Raw genomic sequence first — 17,004 nt, 5'->3', positions numbered from 1 at the left:
AAGACTCCCTGTTACCTTAGCAACAGGATAACCGTTAGCACCCCTAATAGAGATACCTCTGGTGCAGCCAGGCCCACAGGGACCTTGATGACAGGTCCTTATTGTTGTCCCTTGATAGAAGCCGCGATATCTCTGGTGGTGGCAGCCTCAAGCCTGTATGTACCCTGATGTTGGGCTGTAGAGCCATGATTTGGTGAGTAAGGAACCCAGTGCAGAGCCTGTGTCTTCTTTTAAAGAAACATTTCTCTCCACCCACCCCCTCTGCTCCACCCCTGCCTGGGGTCCCTGTCATCCAGCCATCCAGCCTCCAGCCTGGCATTCCCAGGGGAATTCCAACCCAACTCTCCTCTCCATCCTCCGCATGTGGCTCAGGTTTCATTGGCTCCCTTTTGGCTGATCCCATCTCCTCACCCTGGAATGTCCTTTTTCTCATCCTCTGGCCACCAAAGGCTCAGCAGAGTCCCACTTTTCCCTGCTAATGTTCCCATCCAGGTCAGCAGCCAGGTCCAGTCTTCAGCCCTTCTTGATAGCTTTTGCTTGTCCCTACAGGTTGTCCCTTCTAGAAACACTGTGCCCACATTCTGTGATTCTCTTGGTTTTACCCCTGATTCTCTGGCCAGTGACCCTTCATCTCCTTTCCTCAGGCCAACTTAAGAGCTGTGACGTCTCTGGGTTTCCCCTTCTTCCTGGCTCAGGGACCTCTCCTCTGTCCATCTTTGTCTGTGCCAATGATCCTCAGCTCTGTGGCTCCAGCCCTGACCCCTCTGCAGCTCCAGACCCACAGACCCTACAGCCTGACAATAGCACTATCTGGACCTCCCATGGCACCTCAGCCTCAAAACACACAGAATCTTCTAGTCCCACCTCCCTGCTCCACCACCAGAGTTTCCTCCTGTGTGTGTAGCTCAGTAAACACCACCCTCCAACCATGTGGGTCCCTGACTCCAAACCCTGATACCTTTCTGGGTGCGACTTTTACCCTCGTGTACATCCTTGTAAATGAGGGGTAAGAAACTTCTCCTAAAGAGCCAGAGAGCAAATATTGTAGGTTTGGAGGGCCTCGTGGACCCTGTCACAGCCACTCAACACCACGGTCTCTCCTGTTTTACAGCAGCTTTGGTCTACTGGTGCAGGATAGCCACACTGTATGACTTCTCAGGAAGTCAATAGAGGCTTCTACAGGTCATTTTCAAGAACTTTATTAATTTTTTTTAAAAAAATAGATAACAGATACATAATATGAAATGTAAAAGATACAAACATATCTAAAAACCCTACCCCTAGCCACTCAGCCCCCTTGACCAAAAGATCCCCGATTAGCCATTTCTCGTGTATCCTTCAGAGATGATTTCTGCATACACACCATACACAAATGGCAGCATACTATGTGCACAGCTCTAAGACTTTCTCTCAATGTATTTTTCTCATTTTGTAGGCACTATCTACATTCCAATCTCATAGGAAATGTCTACCTTCCCCCCGGGTACTAAATTTTAGGATTTTTTCTTTCTCTTTTATTATTTAAATCTTAAAATGTATGTGCAATATCTAGACCTACAACAAGGTTTAAAAATAATGTCATGTATATTCATAGACTTGCTACCCATTTTAAGAAATTGAATGTTGCCAACACAGCTAAATCCCCTTTGTAGACACCCTTCAAAAATCATCTCATCCCTGCACTCTCCTAGAAGGAAGCTCTCTCCTCTACTTGACAGCTAGCATTCTCAAACCCCTTTGTACGTTTGTGATGTATGTTGTATCTCCAAGCAATCATTAGCATTGCTTTGCATGTTTAAAGTCTGATCGTATCATTCTACCTGTGTGTTTTTCTCCCATTTTCTTTTGTCACAGGAAATGTGACTTATCTCCCTTAAAAAGATGTTTATAAAATTCATCCATGTCATAACATATAATAACACCTGACCCACTAATATTCACTATGGGACAGCTTTATGTTGTATAAACATTCTACTATTTACTTATCCTTTTCCGGTCACTAGAAGTTCAAATTGTTGCTCATTTTTTGCTATCACACCAGTTCAAAGTTCCATGGCAGTACATAGCTCTAATTGTTTTACCTTCCTGCTAGTACTTAGTGTATCAGGCTGTGCTGGTCAGCTTTCCATTACTGTAACAAAATGCCTGAGATAATAAGCTTCAAAGAGGAAAGGTTTGTTTTGGCTCACAGCTTCAGAGGTTCCAGTTCATGATTGGTTGGCCCTGTTGCTTTGGGCCTGTGGTGAGACAGCACATCATGGCAGGGAGCCTGTGGTGGAGCAACCTTCTCATTCTGTGGCAGGCAAGAAACAAAAGAGAGGAAGAGGGTAGTTCAGGGTTGTTCAAGGGAAGCCCCCAACTACCTAACTTCCTTCCATTCAGCCCTACTTCATAAGGTTCCACCACCTCCCAATAATATCACACTCAAGATCCAAATTATAGCCCAGGCATTCTTGGCAGAAAGAGGACATTCCAATGAGCTAATTAGGGAGAGTTTGATGACAGGGTTATCCTCCCAGCTGTGAACTGGGCTAAACACGGTGGTGAAGCACTCACGCTAGGGAGCCACACCTCGCAGGCCTGGCAGTAGGCGAGGAAGTGTTACTGGACCTGGAGAGATCCGTGCTGGTGGGAGGAGGTTCAGCACGAGCTTTGCCCTGGGTGAGCCTCACAGCTGTCCTCGTCAGCCTTAGGCAGGGCGGGGAGGGAACCAGGGAAATGAACCCCAGACTCAGGGTCTCCCCTGAAGGTGCAAGGTAGAGCTGGAGGGTGGAACAGAGAATGCCTGGCACATGGTGCTGTAAGACTTTTAAATTATCTCTAAGCTGATCATGTAAAATTAGATCTCATGGTTTTATTTTGCATTTTTTCTGACATTTAATCAAGTCGAGAATTTCTTCATGTGTTCACTGTCCGTCTGATATCCCTCTCTGTAAGTCGCCTCTTCTGACGCTTTGCACATGTTTTTCTCTTGAGTTGTCTTAACAATTGATTTATGGATGTTCTTTAAATATTCTTCATGCTAATTCTTTGATGGAATGTTCTTTAAATATTCTGCGTGCTAATTCTTTGATGAGCATATGTGCACTGCTTTTTACCTTTTTAGTGTTTTTGATAAAGAAAGTCTTAAATTTTAATATAGCTGAATTAATTCTTTCATGATTTATGTTTTCTTTATCTTGCTAAAGGAATCCTTTCTCCTTGTGAGTTCATAAACATACTCTACATCTCCTTTCAATACTTTCGATTTTTGCTTTTTTATATTAGGTTTTTAATCTCCCTGGAATTTATTTTTGCATGTGGCATGAGATAGAGATCAGATTTTTCCCCCTCATATGCAACACCAGTTGACGCATTGACGCAGCACCATTTGTTAAATAGTTCCCCTATTATTTCTTATCGATATGTACTGTCTGCTCTGTTATGTGGTAAATTTCCATATAAACATTGGCTTTTTTTCTAGGCTCTCAATTTTGTTCCACTAATTTATTTCTCTATATTTGTTAAAAAAAAAAACCCACAATTTTGGGGGCTGGGGTTGTGGCTCAGTGGTGTGTGAGGCACTGGGTTCCATCCTCAATACCGCAGGTAAATAAATAAAATAAAGGTCTGCTGAAAACTAGAAAAAAATGTAATTAAAAAACAAAACAAAACACAATTTCAATGACTATAGTCCTACAAGAAGACATGGATACCTACCAAGGCAAATGTTTTCACTTTGTTCTTCTCTAACTCATTTTAATTGTTATGGCCTTTACTCTTCCCTGTGAATTTTTAGAACCAGTTTCTCAAACTCCAGAAAATACTTTCTAGGAATTTTAACTGGAAGAACATTAAATTTATAAATTAGAGGGAATTTGAAATATCCTGATATTAGTCTTGTTAAACATCTCTCCATTTATTTAGAATTGCTTCAAACTTCTTTCAATGAAAGATTAAACACTCTTCATAAATGCTCTGTGCATATTTTGTGAGATTTATTCCAATGGTCTTGTATACTTTCCATTGTCACCAACTTGAATTTCCCTTTTCTAATGTCTGTGGTGGTGCACAGGAGGTAAGTGACTTTAAAGTATTAATCTTTATATCCAGAAACTTTGCAAAACTCATTAATTATAGTAATTTATTAGAAGATTCTTTTGATTTTCCTTGATTGACAATAATTTATTCTGCAAATAATGGTGGTTTTATTTCACCCTTTCCAAACCCTTTAGCTCTGACTTTTTTACTTTGTCTTAATGGATTGGCGAGGGTCTTCAGTACGGTGCTGAATGGAAGCTAGGCTAGTGCGTCTTTTGCCTTTTTCTTAATTTAAATGATTGCTCCTAACATTTTACCATTAACATGCCGGCTGGATAGTTTAGTTTCCTTTATCAGGTTAAGAAAGTTCTCCTCTATTCCTTCTTTTATTAGTATTTTCATACGAATGACTGGTAAACATTTTCAAATTATTCTGCATCTGTTGAGACAATCACATGATTTTCCTCTTTTAATGTGAACAATTATTGTATTCTTGACATCTAACCAGTTTAACAATGATCACATAAATATGTATTTGTTTTGCAAATGTTTTTGTTTGGCATCTCTGTACATGTGATTTTTGCTCCTCATGATGTGCAAGCCTGTCTGAGATATTAGTATCCTCAAACAATGAGCCAGTATGTGTTCCTTCATCTTTATGTCTCTGGATGAGTTTGTCTAGGGCTGGTATTATTTTTTGCTTGAAAGCTTATTAGAATCCATTGCTAAAATTGTGTAGACCTTGTGTTTTGAAAGTTAAGTATAATTTAAACTGCTGATCCATTTTCTTCAAAAACAATAAACAGATAAGGTTTTCTATTTCTTTTTGACTTAATGATAAATAATATTTTAATTAAAAATTTCCATTGCATTTAGACATTTAAATTTATTTGTATAAACCTGTTTATAGCATTATCTGATACATCTGTGGCTGCTCCCCACTTTTAATTTATAATAATCTATATTTGTATTCTCTCTTTTCACTTGATAAATCTTGCCAGAGGTTTTTCTATACAATTCATTGATCTCATCATTCTTTTTTGTTATAAGTTCTTCTCAATTTTATTATTAATTTCTTTTGTTGGGTTTATTATTTCCTACCTTCACTTTTCTGGCTTTTAAAATTATTTTTTTAGCATTTATTTTCTATATGAACATTAAAGTTATAAATCACCAATCACTATGCTCATATTTTTAGCAGTTTCGATAAGCCTACATGTGGTTTTCTTCCTACTTATACTAATTAGAGTTTGCTGGAATTCTTGAATCTGTAAATTTATGTTTTTCACCAAATTTGTGAAAAATATCACTTCTCAAAGAAAAAAAAAGGAAAGAAAAGAAAACTCTTACCAATTATCTCTTCTGTTTCTGAGACTCTAATTATACATATGTTAGATCTTCCGATTTGGTCCTATAGGTCCCTGTGATTCTGTTCAATTTTTTAAATAGTAAATTTATTTTTTTAATAGTTTTAGGCTTATAGAAAAATTGGGACAATAATACAGAGTTCCCACATACTCCATACCCAGTGTCCCCTGTTATCCATATCTTACCTTGATTTAGTTCATTTGATTAAGGAACCGATATTGACTCATTATTTTAAACTAAAGTCTGTATGTTATTCAGATTTCCATGCTTACCTTTTTCTATTCTAGAATACTGCATTGCATTTAGTCATCACGTCTCCTTGGGTGGCAGGGCTGCAACAATGTCTCAGGCTTCTTGTTTTGAATGATGTTGGCACTTTGAGGAGTATTAATCAGGTATTTCTTGAGATGTCCTTCAGTTGGGATTTATCTTATTTTCTCCCTCGTGACCCCTTAAGAGGAGGGAGTCTGAGGGAGGAGAGGGCCAGCTGAAGCACATCTGCATTACTTCATTGGAAGGGGCCCTGTTCTCAGGACTCAGCTCTGTGGTGTTGACCTGATCTCCTGGCTGAGGTCTGCCTGCAGGGGTTCTCCACCAGGAAGTGAGACTCCGCTGCCTTCCACACTCTGCTGTTCGGGGGGAAGTCTACCTAGAGCCCTCCCTCGGGAAGAGGAGCTGTACTTGGCTTCCATGAGGAGCAGCTATCCACATCAATTGCTGGGAGTTCTGTACAGGAGATTCCTTTCTCCTCCTAGTCTTTCTTTCAGAATTAATTCAGATACTTTTATTTTATACTTTGGGTTATAATATAATATCACCTTCTTTGGTTGTTCAGATTGTTCCAGTTTTTCCACTGGGACTCTTTGGGTTTGATCCCGTGTTCTGTTGAGATACTTCCATTGTTTGGGGCATTGTTTTTGTTTTATTTTATTTTTAAGCATCATAAGATACTCCAACATACAGCACTATGAGCCAGAAAATGGTCCTTGATTAAACACAGAATCCACCTTGACCTTGGACTTCTCAGCTTCTAGAGGTGTGAGAAATTTCTTTTTTTTTATTTTTTATTTATTTTTTTATTTTATTTTATTATTATTATTTTTTTTTGCTGTGAGAAATTTCTGTTGTTGATAAGCTACCCAGCGTGTGGCTTTTTGTTATAGCTACCAAAATGAACAACTGGTTGAAAGAGTGAGGATATCTGACTTCTCTAGCCTCAGTTGCCTTATACATAAAATGGAGACAATAATTCTACTTTCATAGATTTGTTGTAAGTATGAAATGAAGTAATGAATACTTAGCTTGGGATCTATCCCAGAGTAGATGCTCAATAAAACTTTTAGGAATTGTCATTATTGACTTACTATACATTTGGGTAAAACTTTAGTGTTCATAATTTGAACATTTTATATACCTTTTGATTATTTTATAATGGTTTTGGACAAAATTTCTATAGGAAAAATACTGGTGAAGAATTTCCAATATTACCTGAGATATTTTGTAACCTAGCACACTATCAACAAGAATATTTGTGAAGATGAGGTTGATTCTATAGTGGTCAAAGGTTAAATAAGAAAGCTCTTACCAAAGTCACTACACAGTCTGAGGGTCTCAGAGCTCCTACATCATTCACTAAGTATTTTTTGCCTAAAAGTGTTTTCCATTCAATTTTTTTTCAATGTGTTGTGAGTCGTTAAAAAAAAATAAATCAGAAGGCTTTAGCCGAAAATAGCATAGTTTGATTCATCATCATTTCAGACAAATCTGTAAGGAAACAGGCAGCAACTTTGAAAGTCCTCTTCCATACACTGATGCGCTTTTGTTTTAGTTATGATGGGTTTAGGAAAAGAAATTTACTGAGAGAACATTGGAGAAGCCTATCGACTCTTAGGAGAGCCTGTATGCAGGTCAGAGCAGCGTGCCAAGTCACATGCTGAAGGAGCCACAAAGACGTTACAGTATAGCTACTGGCACAGGCCCTGCTGCTTGCACTTCTGACCTCACTGGACCCTGTCACTGTCCCCTGGAAACTGGATACAACCCTATGGCTATAAAGTCATTCTTTCTATAAAGTCATTCTTTTCTGGGGGGAGGGAGGGGTTACCAGGATTGAACTCAGGGGCACTCAACCACTGAGCCACATCCCCAGCCCTATTTTATATTTTATTTAGAGACAGAGTCTCACTGAGTTGCTCAGCACCTTGCTTTTGCTGAGGCTGGCTTTGGACTCACCATCCTCCTGCCTCAGCCTCCTGAGCTGCTGAGATTACAGGCATGCACCACTCTCTCTGCCCGGCTCCATGAAGGAATTCTTTACTTTACTGGTTTCTAATTCAAAATCAGGTTGGTGTATGAGGTCATAGAAATCTGGGTAACGTGCCTGTTCCCTAGCTGCAAGGGAGGCTGGGAGAGTGAGTTTCTGCCACTCATCTTTTCAGGGTGAAAGGTGGACTCTGACTTATAAAAATGAAAATTATCCATCTGTATACACAGAAGATCTTGTTTTACTGCACTTTGCTCTACTGCACTGCATAGATATTGTGCTTCTTACAAATGAAAGTTTGTAAGAAGCACAATATACTTAGCTTGGGATCTATCCCAGAGTAGATGGCAACCCTGAGAAAGTCTATGAGCACCATTTTCCAACAGTTCAGATGATCATTAATATTGTTCAGCAATATGGTATTTTTTAGTTAAAGTACATACTTTAATAAAAAGACATAATATTATTGTACTATTGTGTAAATATACTTTTTACATGCTCTGGGAAACAAAAAAATTCATATGACTTGCTTTATTTTGATAGTCACATTATTGCAATGGATTGGGAACTAAACCCACAATATCTCCAAGGTATTCTTCAAAGAGGACATGGAATGAAGAATTAGCATTAGATTCTAAAGAACAGTGGGTTGAGACACCTCATCAGGGTTTATTTAAGAGATGGCTGGACGGGCTCTTGCCCTCCCCCATCTGGGCAGACATAGAACATGGGGGGAGGGGAATTGTTTAAATGTGTATTTGGCCCAGTGAGAAGGAAGGTGGACCTTTCCCTCCCTTGCCCAGCCTTGGAGGAAGACAGCAGGGTCCCCTGTTCCATCCCCAAGGCTAGTGGTGGGAAAGGTCCACCCATACACACTGAGGGCTCTGCAGAATGAGAGGGCAGCTCATGTCCCTGATTGGTATTTGCTCAGGCAGGGGGCCAGCTATTCTGTCTCGGGATCCTATCTCCTGAGCAGGAAAAGGAGAAGAGAGGGTAGAGCAGGAGAGAGAGCTGTAGAATTTCTGGAGACTGGGTAGACCTGGTGGACGGAGGCCAGGATGTGGTGGATCAGCCTCCATGCCAAGGGACCTGGGAAGCTGTGACAGATTACCACCAGGGAGAGCCAGGGGAGACGGAGGAGCCAGGCTGGAGCGGGCTCTCCTACCACCAGGAAGGGACAGTGGGAAGGCACCTCTCCAAGTCGTCACCTGTGGGTGCTCAGTGAAGACCTGTCCTGCATGCAGTGGCTGCCCACAGGAGCACCGACGGCCCTCAGGGCTGGCCAGGGAGGAGCAGCCACCAACAAGGAGAGGTTCATGACCCAGGTGATCAGGGAAAGAGAGGGCTCTCCCACCTCCTGCTCCACCCTCAGACCCCCAGCACCAGAGGCATCGGGTCCAAGGAGAGTGGGAATAAGCAGACCCCGACTCTGCTCCCCAGGCCCTGAGGCTGCAGCAGGGAAAGGAGGAGAAAGAAGACCCATCTGGTCACCTCAGGCCCATGAACCACAGGCCTGGCTGCTGTGAGAGGGGCAGAGGCTGACTCAGCAGTGGACTTGGACCCAGACTAGAGGCCTAACCTCCCCAAGGGCCCGAGAGCCAGGCTTCCTTCTGAGATGTCAGCTGGAGACCTGCCTCTACAGGTAGCAAGGAGCAGGAAGTAAAGCCACCAACACCTGCAGGTTCACACTGCTCCTCCAACACCAAGAGGGTCAGAGAGATGGGAGGCGGGGAGGCAAGAAAGAACAGAGAGCCCCCTCCAGTCTGGAACCATGGGTTTCTCCCCGGAGAGGCTTTATCACAAAAGGAGAAGGGGAAAAAACCCTGGGAAATGTGGCTCACAGATATTTAATATTTTAAAGTACTTAGCAGATTGTCTTTCAAGGATCGGCATCCTCAGACATCGACTCCAAGGCAAATACATTTATCGCAGACAGGTCTGGGAACCGGGAGGGCTCGGGTGCAATGAAAATTATTGCAAGAGAGTAAAAATAGAGACTCTGAGCAGAGGTCGTGTTTCTTTCTCCACTGAAAATGTGCTCTGCAGAGGACAGACAGGAGGGCTGGAGGGCCCCGGGCAGGACAGGGCCCTCATCAAGATCTTTCCAAGGTCAACCTAAGATCACAAGGCCTGATGCCTCTGGAGTCACCTCCAGAGCCTCTCCATTTGCAAATCCCCGAGGATGAAGCAATAACTTGGGACAGAAAGCGTTGAGCGCTGTGTTCATGTAAGTACGGGTTCTTACAATACCGTGATGCAGAAGAAGGGAAATGGCGGGGATGTCCCCTGATGGGCCGTCCCCCTCTTCCCTTCAGCCCCCATCCGGGCACTGCTGGCCTCCAGGCTGTGGAAGAATGGTCGCCATGCCTGGGTCCGGGAGTCACACAGACTTGATTGGGGGTCCTTCCTTGCAGTCTTGGGACTTTGGGAAGATAACTTATCTCCCCATGTCAAACAGTGTTTGGAGGCTGTTGTCCTTATACCTGGTCCCAAGGAATTGTCCAGGGTCAACTGTTGTTTTAATCAAAACCAGTGCCCTCCCCCCACTTTAACTTATGAGCCAACTAGGAAGACTTCTGTTGTTAATTTTTGGGTTTTCCCTAACCGGGACTCATTTTCAGCTCTTTTATATTAAAGTCAGACTATGATGGAGTTGTATAGGTCACACTGAGTTTAGGCTCAAGCACAAGACTTCATAGGCGGTCCGCCTTTGAGATAAGGAAGGTGGGCTCCCAGGAGGAGGGTGGGAAGGTCAAGTTCACTGTCCTGTGCAAGTTTGTAAACACGGATAGAGTCCTAAGGACACCTGCAGGGTGGAAGACGAGGAAGGAGAAGCGCTGAGACCTCAGAACCGGCCAGCCGGCTACAGAGCCAGGGCGGCCAAGCGCAGCGCCTCCCCTTGGTACCGCCCATGGGTCCTTGGCTGTCCCTGCCAGGACCAGCCCCAAGACCTGCAGGATCAAAGGTGACTCTCTGGTCAACGTTTACCAAATGTTTTACTCTCCACGTCTGAAATGTTAAACCACACTCCCCACCCCCACCCCTGCCAACCCTTGAACATTCGTTTCTTTCCTGCAAATAAGCAAAACACTCTTTTCCTTGAAATTCTGCATGTTCAGCGGGATATTTTTGGGCACCGAGGTGGATTGTAATGCAAATGCCCTTGATTTTCTTGGGACTCTTTCTCCTGTGAATTTCAGTGAGTGATAGGCCCCCTTGAAATAAATGGGCTTTTGATAGATGAAAATTCCCCCTTTCCCGGGTGAAATGTGCTTGGTGGCAAATACTTCCATTTGGCAGAATTTGTTTCATAACTCAGTGTCCTGCGAAGCTCAGCGCAGCAAATCTGTTAGGATGCAGAGAGGAGCCGGGGTGAGGATGGGGAGAGGGCCCGGAGGGCTCAGGACATGGAGATCTGCAAACGGGGTCACCAGGCACTGGAGTGACCCGCAGACGCCAACGAGGTGCAAATCACACAAACCTAAGGTAAGACGGGAGAGGTGGCTACTGATGGGCAGAACTCAGGAGGGACTGGCGGACACAGGGTAGCTGCTCTTCACTCTGCCTTGTGGGAAGCAGCAACGGCCACACCTGCCCCTACTGAGTCCCACAGGCTGGAGGGTGGGTCACGGCGGGGACCAGCCACGAACTCAGCACTGCCATTCTTAGTGCCTGGAGGACATTGGCTTGGAAAAGGTCGCCTCAAGACCACCGGGAGGCACTTCCAGGCCTCTCAGATGGAAAGGTCCCCTTCTAGTCAGAGCTCCCCAGTGACGCTGGGCGACCCCGAGTGGCGCTTCCTGGCCTCCGCTGTGGCGGCCTCCGCGGTGGCGGCCTCCGCAGGACTCCTGCACCGTCAGGGTGAGCGGGTCACAGGTGAGATCCTTCCGCATTCAGAGGCTGCCATTCAGTGCAGCCCTGGCCAGGCCCCAGGGGATAGCCTTCAGGTCCTTGCCCTGGTCATGGCCTGACTCCTGGCGCGGCCTCTGGGACCTGGCCCCGGCCTCTTCTTTTGTCCTGTTGGTCCTCTGGGTTCTAGTCTGATGTCCTGGAATCAGCTCCGTGGGTTCTGCAGCCTCTTGCCTGGGACCTTCCTTAGCCTCGACCTGGTTCCCTGATTCCCCCTTGACCTTCATCTGGTGACTCCCGCTGGCCCCTGACGCCCCTCCCCAGAGCACAATGGACTAGGTGCTCCTCTGGACCGCCTCGGCCCCTGTCCCTCCTGTTTCTCTGCACTGGACACGCTGCTCTGTGACTGAGACCCACCAGCCAGCCAGGGGGATGTGATCCTGATGGTTTTGGAATCCCCAGGGCCCAGCACCCTGCCTGCACCTAGCAGATGCTCAGCCCACACCTGTTCCCTCTGACACCGCTGGGTATCTGCATCCTCAGAACCGCTGTGGTTCTGCCCGCCACCCTCTGCGCAGACCCTCAGGCTGCCTGGCTGGGCACAGGGTCTGAATTTAATTAATTTTTTTGAAACCAGTTTTTTTTCATATTCATTCTATGAGTGAAGGGATCTTTTATAGGTTAATTGAGGCAAAAATGGGAAAGAACATCTGTCTTTTACCCCCAGTGAGTGGGTGGCATCCTCTCTCTGCAGAGGCAGAGCTGCTGATGAATGACTTGAAGAGAACAGCGTTCTAATTCTGGATCCTCTATCAGCCTGCTGTGTGACCTGGAGATAACTGCCTACCCTCTCTTGGCGTCCTCCATTTAGCAAATATTTATTGCGGTCCTACCACGTTCCCAACATTTGACAGGATCGAACATAGATCAAGATCTCTGTCCTCCCAGGATTTACAGTCTAATGGAAGGACAGACAATACATCAACAAGCCGCCAAATAAATAAATATCTAAATATAAATTAAGACTGGCACTGGGGAGGAATTGTAGGACGTGGAGTAACAGAGTCATGGAGGTGAGCACGGAGCAAACTACTGAGATGAAAAGGCAAAGCTTCAGTCTGAGGGATACAAACCGGGCAGGTGGATAATGACGTGGGCAATGGCTCTGCCATGGGTTAGATGTGAGGAGTCCCCTATAAGCTCACGTGTGAGACAATGTAAAAATGTTCAGAGGCAAAGCGATTAGAGTATGAGAGTCATGACTTAATCAGAGGATTAATCCACTGAGCTGGATTAACTGGGTGGTAACCGTAGGCAGGTGGGGCGTGGCTGGAAGAAGCAGGTCACTGAGGGCGTGCCCTTGGGTTTGATGCTTTGTCCCTGGTGAGCAGAGCTCTCTCTGTCTCTGCTTCCTGACTGTCCTGTCCTGACCTGCCCTTCGGCCACCATGCTCTGCCTCACCTCCATCCCAGAGAAATGGAGTCAGCTGACTGTGGACTGAACCCCTGAAACTGTGAGTCAAAATAAACCTTTTCTCCTTTCAGTTGTCCTCATCAGGTATTTAATCACAGCAACGAAAAAGCTGATCCACAGAGTCCTGAGGCATAAATCATTGAGAAGTAGAGGAAAGGCCCATCTGCCTAGAGAATAATTGGTGGCAGGGAGATCTCACCTGGATGGAGGGAATGATTAATGCCAGACCAGCTGCTTCCCAGGGCCTTAACGAATGGCAAGAAGCAGATCAGATTTTGCCTAGTCCCAAGCTCATAATAGTTGCTCAGTAAATATTAGTTAAGAGAATAAATTAATGAACTGGTGCTTCCTTTGAAAGAGTTTGGAATTATTGACCAGTGAAGACCAGTCATTACATTTATTAATACATTTCTAAGATTCACATTTGGCCTCCAGGATCCCTAAGGATAATGGCAATGACTGAAGTACAAATCTGCCCACGTGACCTGAAATCAATTCAGAAAAAAAACAGGAGAGTAGATGAGATTGCTCTTAGCCCATGCCTATAGCTCAACTAGGAGTCAGAGGACATTAGAAGCTTCAACTTTTGAGAAGAAGGAAAAAAAAACCTGAAAGCAGTAGAGTTGACGGAGATCCAGAGCAGAGCAGAACAGCAAGTGGAGCATGCGCTAGGAGCATGTGACAAGGCCCTGGGGTGGCAGAACCAGACATCAGCCAACTCTCACCCCAAGGAAAAAGGCGTTCTCCATGCCAGGTTACAGAGTTCCACTAAGAACAGGTGTGAGATCAGCATATTGTATACCGATGACGTGGGGTGAAAAAGAACCTGTTCACACAGGGCACAGCCTGGAGGTGGCAGCCCAGAGATCCAGCTGCCTCCAGGAAGAAAAGGGAAGATTCTTGGAAAGGAGAGTATTCCTGGGAGGCGTGGTATGAAAATAAATAAAAAATGACCCATTCCCCCAAAACAAAACAAAAATCTTCAAACAAGAGAGTATTCAAGAATCAGGCCAAGCATGGAGGTGCATACTTGTAATCCCAGCAGCTCAGGAGGCTGAGGCAGGAGGATCACAAGTTCAAGGCCAGCCTCAGCAAATAAACAAGGCTTTAAGCAACTTAGTAAGACTCTGTCTCAAAACAAACAAAAAAAAATTTTTTTAAAGGGGGTGGGGGAGCTGATGAAGCTCAGTGGTTAAGTGCCCCTGGGTTCAATCGCTAGTGCCAAATAGGGAAAAAAAAATCAAAAAGGTTAGATAAAAAGCCTTGCTTATTAGAGAACGTTCAATCTCTCTCTCTCTCTCTCTCTCTCTCTCTCTCTCTCTCTCTCTCTGTAGCCACAAAGGAAAGAGATTTTTAATTCAGCACCAAGCAAACCATTCAACCTCCTCCCCACTTTACTTGTGCTTATCTGGAAGGAAAGTCCAACCAAAATAAATAATAATAAATAATAAAACACCACCACATCCACACCAAATTATATTAAGAAAAATGGAAAAACAAGAATTAAATTATTTCAGCACATGAAAACACATTCAAGGACATGGGACTATAAAAACCCTCCAAAAGGGAACTAAATATAATTAAATAAGAAACTTTAGCTATTAAATAAAGATCAGCATTTTTAACAAGTTAAAAATCCAGAAAATAAGTAATGTAAACAATAGGAAGACAGAAGTTGGGATCTGGTTGACCTCAAGAAAGGAATGGAAAAAAAAATCACATGGAAAATAGAGAATAAATTAGTCGGTACTTGGGAAGAGTAGACAGAGTCTCCCATTGGTACCTGCAGGGCACTGGCTGCAGAACACCCTGCAGACACCAAATCTGCATATACTCTATAGAAGATGCTCAAGTCTTTTATGTAAAATGGCATAGGATTTTCATAGAGCCTGTGCACATCTCCCCATATATTTTAAATCCTCTCTCGATGACTTATAATACATAATACAATGTAAGTGCTGTATAAAGGGCTCTGGTACTTACTACTTAGGGAATAATGACAAGGGGATTGTCTGGTCATGTTCAGTACAGACACAGTATTTTTTCAAATATTTTTTATCTATTTTTGGTCATGTCCCCAGATGCAGAACCTATAGATTCAGGGAGCCAACTGTATAACCAAGAGTATGAAGATTAAAAGACCCAGGAAAATATAACCCAAACAAAAGGTTATCCCAGAAAAAAAAAAAAGATAGATATAAAAATAGGCAAAGAGGACCAACATACATATAATCAGAGTTTTCAAATTAAGAAAAGAAAAAAAGCAATAGAGAATAACTCTTAATTAAAATTATAATTCAAGAATTTTTGTGAAATTAAAGACATGAATTCACATATTGAAAAGGCTCCCCAGAAGGCATAACGCTGACTTATTCTGAAGTGAAAATATTAGATATTCAAGTAACAGAGAATACCCTCTGAGCCTTCAAACTTACATAAAGGCCCACAGAATAAACAAGAAGCAACCTACAAAGGCACCATGAATAGAGCAGCATTTCTAAGAAACCGAAGTTTAAAAAAAACCACAAAGGGAATTTTATATCCAGTCATTTGTCCTTCAATATCAAGAATACCAAAGATAGCTCTCAATATGAAAAACGTACAGAATATTTATTCCTGAGTCCCTCCTGAGGAATCTTCCAGAGGAAGAACTTCATCCCGGCAGACTTCTACAGAAACACTGGCAGAAGGACTGGTTTTAGTCATTTGGTATATTTAATCATAGATCAAGGGGGAAAAAAAAATAGCTTTCCATAAGTGTAAATACATCTCCCGAGAAAGCTGAAATCAGGATAAAACAGAGAGAAGAGACCACTAATAGAATTGAGTATAAATTTATATCAATAAATATAAATAGTCTTGATTTACCTACAGGGAAAGAGCTATATCCCCAGCCCTGTTCTTTTAAAGAGTCATATTTGAAACTGATCCAGGAAGGCTATAAATAAAAAATTAAAAAAAAATGGAGCCAAAGTATGTCAGGTAAAAAGGAAATTGGTATCTTGATAGGTAATAAGATAAAATTCAGGCCCAAAACATTCAGACAAAACAGAACCCTTGAGACCACAGGTTACAGTTCATCATGAAGATATAATACTAATGAACATCTATGCACCAACTAACACAGAGCAATCTTCAAAAAGAAAAATTATCGGAGGTACAAAGAGAAGGGTATGGATATCACTAATCAAGGGACGTAGTCTTTAAATACTAACCCCCTCACTCCAAGTAGGAGAAGTGGACCAAAGACAAAGATAGATAAAGCTTCTAAATTACATAATCGATGAGCTAAATCTTGTGCAAAAAAAAAAAAAAATTGTACCTGATAATAAAGAAACACCTTCTCCTTGATAGTACTTAGAAAAACACTCACAGAAATTAGCAACATACTAGGTCACACTGAAAACCTTAATAAGTTCCAGAAAAAAAGAAATATAGACAGACTAAACAGACAATTAGTTACCATAATCATGAAAAATAAGTTCAAAGAGGAAATACACAAATTAAGGGAGAACTCTCTATTGAAACAGAAGAAATTTATAAGCTCTTTTCACACAATTGTGTGCACATAAATTTTAAAGCTCAAATAGTATAGATGATTTTCTAGGAAAAATATCATTTACCAGAATTGGCATAAATGAAGACAGCTCATATAAATTAATTTCCACAATAAATGATAAAGTTATAGAAGAGCTACTGTACCTCAAAAGCACTAGGCCAAGATGATTTCAAAGGGGAATTCTCTTCTTGCAAAAATCAGACAACTGCAGTGCCTTTCAAACTGTTCCAAATAACAGAAAAAGCATGTAAGATTTGATTTGGTTTTTTTTTGGGGGGGAGAGGGGGAGCAGATAAAGTGAAAATAAAATTGATATCTAAAACTGATAGATACTGTGCAAAAATAAAGCTATATTTCAATCTCACTTAACCATAACTATACAAAAGTCTCAATAAAATTTTACCAAGAAACCCCAAAGCACATTTAAAATAGTACACAGGACCAAGTTTCATTATAATAATTCAAGGATAGT

The 17,004-nt window shown here is 42.7% G+C and overlaps 1 long non-coding RNA gene across 1 annotated transcript; it reads left to right on the top strand.

Annotated features, from left to right (window-relative positions):
- Window positions 1-10,530: 10,530 nt before the first annotated feature.
- LOC124097425 (uncharacterized) lies at window positions 10,531-13,043 on the top strand. The gene is made up of 2 exons (XR_006853202.2): window positions 10,531-11,137; window positions 12,255-13,043. It is a non-coding gene; the product is annotated as an uncharacterized LOC124097425 (long non-coding RNA).
- Window positions 13,044-17,004: the final 3,961 nt, after the last annotated feature.

This window comes from Marmota monax, unplaced genomic scaffold, assembly GCF_021218885.2.
Source record: "Marmota monax isolate L192 unplaced genomic scaffold, Marmota_monax_Labrador192_F-V1.1 WCK01_AAM20220418_F8-fsc00020, whole genome shotgun sequence".
Lineage (NCBI taxonomy): Eukaryota > Metazoa > Chordata > Mammalia > Rodentia > Sciuridae > Marmota > Marmota monax.
The sequence above is the reverse complement of the archived record's forward strand: the minus strand, read 5'-3'. Positions and strand labels throughout refer to the sequence as shown.